The sequence below is a fragment of the Cygnus atratus genome, chromosome 1, assembly GCF_013377495.2.
Source record: "Cygnus atratus isolate AKBS03 ecotype Queensland, Australia chromosome 1, CAtr_DNAZoo_HiC_assembly, whole genome shotgun sequence".
Taxonomy (NCBI): domain Eukaryota; kingdom Metazoa; phylum Chordata; class Aves; order Anseriformes; family Anatidae; genus Cygnus; species Cygnus atratus.
Genome location: NC_066362.1, coordinates 124596866 through 124602934, shown reverse-complemented (window position 1 = coordinate 124602934; position 6069 = coordinate 124596866).

Here is a 6069-nt window from a genome sequence, read left to right as displayed (position 1 = left end):
TATACTGAAGGTTTAATGTCTGATAAACTTATAACGCCTTAATCTTTTTCAGCAAGGTGGCTGCCTATTAAGTGCTACTACACTGTCCAAAAAAAAAAACAAACAAAAACCGCAAACCTCGGGCCAGAGGAGGTGTACCACTGTCGCTTACGTTAATAAACTATTTCCCAGCATCTCTTCCTTCTGCCTCCCTCACACTCGGGGCTGGGACAGGGCCTGGCCGGAGCCTGGTGGCTCTGCCTGGAGCCATCTTCTCCCTCCATCCTCCACATCTCCTCACGGCTGTGCCCGGCTCCTCGGCCCGCTGCTCCTTGCAGGGCTGGCGCTGACCGGTGCTGGGGATAGAGAGGGCTCGTGGCTGCCAAAACGTGTTTTCCCACTGCTCCCTTTCCGCTTAAACCCAGCTAAATTAACCTGCGCGCGTGGGAACTATTTTGGCAACAGCTCCCGCAGCGAAGGTCAGCCTGCTCTACCGGCACGTGTAACCTGGTGTTGCCTGTCACCCCCCAGCCCTGATGGCAGAGCTGTGCGGGGTGTCCCTGCCCTCCCCGCCCGGCTGAGACGGGAGGAGCTGGGGTGTGGATGTGGCGGCTGCTGGCCAGGTATCTCCAGGACACACAGCCCAACGCATTTGATACCTTTGGGAAATGCTTGCTCATCCACTCCTAATCCTGGCGTATTAGGCAGCGAGACTTGCATTGGGCAACCCTTCCTAATAAGAAGCTGTCGCTGAGCTGCCCGCAGTCTGCTTTTCGTTTTGTGTTCTCCGTCGACCTGGTGTTCCTCAGCGGCTTGTCGTGAAGCCGTATGTCGAGTACCAGAGATATTCAGGGCACGGGAGAATAAACGCGTCTCTTTCTGGCCGCTGTGAGGAAGAGGCAGGAGCAGTCACTGCTTCCTCTTGCTCCTGCAGACTACCAAACCCTACCCTCATCTCCGATTTACCTAGCTGTGACGGCCTCGCCGCTCTGCTGCCAGACTCTGCTGAAGACTTCCCAGCTCGGTTAGGTGTCCACTACTCGCATGGGTGACATCTCCCTCGCTAGGCAAAGGCAGGCACCCGGTGGGTGTCAGGGGACAGAAGAGCCTGGATGGCAATTTAGGAGTTCTTTGAAAGCCTTATTTGCGAGCCAAAAGGCTGCCTCACTGTCATTAGGAAAATAAGCCAGCTAACAGGTCACCGTGGTTCACTGCCTTATTAAAGGTAGTAATTAAAATTAAATTATATATAATTACCAAGAAACAATATGTTAACAATTAGGACAGGGAGAGGACTGATCAAGGTGTGGATGTCTGGACGCCAATAAGCAATAAGTCAACAGAGTGGTTCGGAGCAAGGAATCAGCCGCCGGTATACATTAAATGTACAATACACATACACCAATATACACACTAAAAGCTTTGCACTAGGTGGAAAAGCACAGAGGTAGTTTTTTGTTTGTTTGTCTGTTTTGGTTTGGTTTGGTTTCTTTTAAATGCTGATGCAGAAAAAGGAAGAGTTTCAGTATTTTTTTCTTTTCTAAAAGTAGCAGAAGTGTTGTGTATCAAAAGAAGCGCGAGATGTCTACTCCGGACCTGTGGCAATCAAGAATGTAATTCATTTCTGTAGGCAACAAGCATTTTATAGTCACAGAATCATATAATCATAGAATAGCCCGGGTTGGAAGGGACCCACAAGGAGCATCGAGCCCAGCTCCAACAGCAAGCACAGATGCCTTGTGCACAAACCAGTTCAGGGGCCATGTAGCATGTAGGTGTCTGCAATATTTGTAATATTTACTGGAATTCCAGAGAAGCTCCACGAGTCTGGAAAAATACTGCCACGGTATGGAAGGCAACTCTGTCCGTGCCCTCTGCAGGGCAGCCGTGTGAGCAGAAGCCCCTTCTCCACCCCATGCAGCCCAGAAGCGAGGCCTGGCCCCAGGCTGAGCGCTGGAAGCCCTCAGGCAGGGTCTGGAGGTTATGAACCTCTCCCAAAATGCTTTGAAGACAGAAATTAAGCTTCAGCTGTGGTTCAACTGTTGATTTAGGCTGATTTAAGCCAGCACCATGGAGTCAAGAGTGGGATGTTGTGAGCTTCAGGACAGGCAGCTTCTCCAACCAGCCTCCCAGGACGGTGTTTTCCTCTGCTTGCCCCGTGCTCGGGGGCTGGCCTGTCTGGCCCACTGCCCTGAGGTGCCAAATGCCCCCATGCTGGTGCCTGACTGGGCATCCTGGAATCTAGTTTGAGAAGGCAAGCGCTTGAAATTAGGTTTTTGACTGAAAAACTTAGCATCAGTAATTAAGAACACTATAAGCAGATTGAAAATGGACCAAACACCAAAAGAAGTCACCTGAGAGCACTGGCACTGATGAGGGCATTGCCTGCAGGGACCACGGGCTTCTTCATGTATTAGGAAACGTAAAGCCCCACAAAGTGCTCATTTTCAGATTTTTCAACCAAAGTCTACCATGCTGGTTGGAAGCTCAGACAGCAACCCACATGTATGCTGACACGGGGCAGCTGGGTGCTGTGCAGGACCCAGGGGAGACCAACACCCAGGCGGCATGGTGGCCAGGAGCTAGACCTCCTCCCACCGCATGTGGAGCTTATGGCAGTGTAGCCACACATTCCAGTGATGTTTCCTACTCACATCTGATGGCAAGATGAGTCCTTTGAAAAATGTATGGATGAAGTGACACTTAGATGGCATGCAAAAGACAAGATAACAGACCTCATTTTTCTCTTGCGCTGGCATGAATCAAGAACTTTGTTAAAGCTGATACTGTCAAGGTAGCTTTAAGAAAACTGGGACAAGTTATGTCTGACATAGCCCAGGAAAGCAAGGAATGTGAGGATTATATCCATCAGAAATGATGAATCATTCTCAACAAGTACTCACAGGTATGGGAGCTGGGGTGTTACAGCAGGTCAAATGATTGGCAGAGGCAGAGAGACTGAAGAGGAAAGAAATACTTGAAGCTGAGGAAATTTATGTGTACAATATATTTTTACCATACTTTAAAACATAATTATGGTATTATGAATACCATTTTGCATATCTATCATGGACCTACTAACAGAGTATTTTTCCTTAGTTGTTAGCCAGCCTCTGACAAGGTTCGAATTCTTTGTGGCCACTTGGAGCAATGCTGATACTTGACCAGACCCACTGAGCCCCCTTTCAGCAGCACCCAAAGCTGGCACCTCACTGGGCACTTCAACAGTATCACAATAAAGCTGACACGTACATGGGAAACATATACATCTACATGGCCATTCAACAGACCTTTGCATCATCCAATGTATACCTTGTAAGTAGGCACCAGCAATCTGGTGCAGTCTCATCCACAAAGGCGGACCCAAACCTGCCCCATAACGTGGGTGTGAAACGCCTGCTGTGGTGCAGCCAGCAAGCAGGATCCCCGCTTGGCCACGTTCCCACTTGTCGCAATGGCTGTGCCAGGTGGTGGGCCCTCCTGATGGCCGCTTGTGGGGAAAGAACTAGCCTGATCCCCTGCTCTGGCCTGGAAGGACAGCTACAGGGCTGGCACAAAGACAGGAAGAATTAGAAAGCTGAGGGGCAATCCCTTGTTTCACTATATGTCCCTTTTGCCATTGAGAGCTTCTGAAATGACCTGCAGGCAAATTAATGCAATGCAAGGATCTACTTGGGCACCCACAGGGATAAGGGAGATTTCCTTCCTGCTGTAGGCAAACAAGGAGACAGTGGTTTGGGAGGGGAAATCAGCAATTAGGCACCAGCTGCACTGCATTTCCCGGCACAGAAGGTGCATTCCCAGCACAGAGAAACTTCCCTCAGCTCTCCAGAGAGGGGAAGGGCTTGACTCTCTGCCTCTGTATAAATTCACACAAGAGGCAAAAGAGATGTCCCTTAGAGCACACACACTCCCATGAAACACATCAGTGTTTGAGGTTAAAAAAAATAAAATAAAAAATTAGCAAGTCGTGTCTGTTCAGTGTGTCACAGAGTTTACTTGAAAGAAAACTAAACTAACTTGATCTTGACTCTGAAACATGAAAACAATTTTGGCTTAGACAGGAGCTTCTTAGATTTGAGATTCAAGTGCCTAAAAATAGCATTTCTTTTCCTTTTTATTTTAATTTTTTGAAGACCCTACAATGAACAGTAATGCATACAGCAGGTACCATGTAACTAGTCCTAAAGGCTCCACCTACCTTAACCAGCAGGTTGGATTGCTACAAGTGGACCTGCAAAGGAAAAAGGTCAGTGGTGAGGGTGCAGAGTCCACCCTGTACTCAGTTTAATGGGTTTTGTGCGTTTCAGCCTGGATGCCCACCAGGGTCACCCCTAGTCTGTGCCTTCCAGGTTCGCTTTTCCCTGGCAGGCCTCAGCTCTGGTGCTGCAAAAGCAGCCGCAGGAGCTGGGCGAGGTGCTGGAGGTGTGGGGGACTCACTGCAAAAGCCCTTGCCCAGCCTGCAGAGCTGAGGACATCTCTTCTGCCCCTGAAACCTCACGAAGAGGGGAATCCAGAGCCACATGCTGTATGCTGTGCCAGCAAACCCTAGGCACACGCATTAGGCTTTTCTTCCCCATCGCAGGCTTAAGCAAATTCTTGTATCCAAATCCTCATCAGACCTAACCATGCTTAGCTCGTTAGCACTAAGAGGCTTGAGAGCCCTTAATTGGTGATCCCTTTAGTGGGACCAGCAGTGGCAAGTGCTTAGTGACTATGTCTGGGAGAGGATGTTCCTTGTAGGAAAAGAGCTGCTGTCCTGTAGCCTTGCCCCTGCAGCCTTGTCTGGTGTGATTGCTTGCAGCGTGGCCCTGAGTGAGCTGGCTCAGGGAAACATGGCCTTAGGAAGAGCTGAACGTATGGCGGAGCTGTGGCCTTGTGGTAAGTGAGGCTGTGCCACTGAGGTGGGGTCTCCCCAGAGGGGACACCCCTGCTGCAGGAGCCCTGCTGGCTTTGGAAAGCAGCTCTGATGGGAGGCTGAACAGCTTTGTGTTTTTCTGGGGGGTCTTGCAGCTTCCTTGAGCCTCAGGAGTCCTGTTGTCTGTTAGCGCTGCTTTGTTCAAGGGACAGATAGAGATCGCTAGGGGCTGTTTTCTTTTGATTTTTCAGTTTGCCTGGCAAAAGTCAAGCTAAACCCTGGTGACTGACCAAACGATGACACAACTGAGCTTTCTGAGGAGTGCACGACTCTTCTTCCCTTGCCACAGGTGTGTGAAGTTTCTGGCTGCAGGGACGAGGTCTGAACACCAAACCAACCAACCAAACCCCCTCTCCTCACCCTGATACTTTGAAATCTCTGGGGAAAGGTGTTGAGGAGTGACCCCAAACTAGCAAATGATCCAGCACTCCTAGCAGACGTGCACCCAGAAGCTGGTGGTGCTCCTGACCTACCAGGCTCTTGCTGTGGGAAGCGCCTCCTCACCCAGCCCTGCCTGAGGCACCCTGCCCCCAGATCACACCCAGGGGCTGCTCTCAGGGGAAAAAAAAAAAAAAAAAAGAAAAAAAAAACACCTTTACTGAAAGCGAGGAATCGCCTGAAGAAATCATCGCCCACCTCGTCCAGGCTGGGCTCGGGCCCTGTCCCCCCAGCGGAGGCAGGGCTGTGGGATCCAGGGACACGGGCACCGCTTCAGCAGCGCTGGGGGGCCCCCTGCCCGCAGAGCTCGCGGGAGCAGCTCCTCCTGCTCCTGCTGCTGCTGCTCCCGGAGCCCCGGCAGCCCCCCCCGTGCTCTCCGGCAGCAAAAGCCCCCCAGTCACCGCCGAAGGGCACGGCGAGCACCCGCAGGGGCGACGGTGGTCTCGCTGGGGAGGGGGCTGCGGCTCGGGGGTCTCCCGGCTGGGCTGTGTCCCCCCACCCCGCCCTGCCTCCAGCCCGGTGCCTGCCCACCCCCGGGCACTTCTGGCTCCGGACCAGGACCCTGACCCCCAGCGGTCCCCCCGGCCCCCAGCCGGCCCGGGGAGGCCTCATCGCTAGGTGGCAATGCCGGGCAGGGCCGCGGACGGCAGGCGGCGTCCCGGGGCCTCGGGCCCCTCACACGGTGCCCCCGGCCTGCAGGGAGGGAGGGGAGGTGGCAGCTCGGCCTCAAGTTG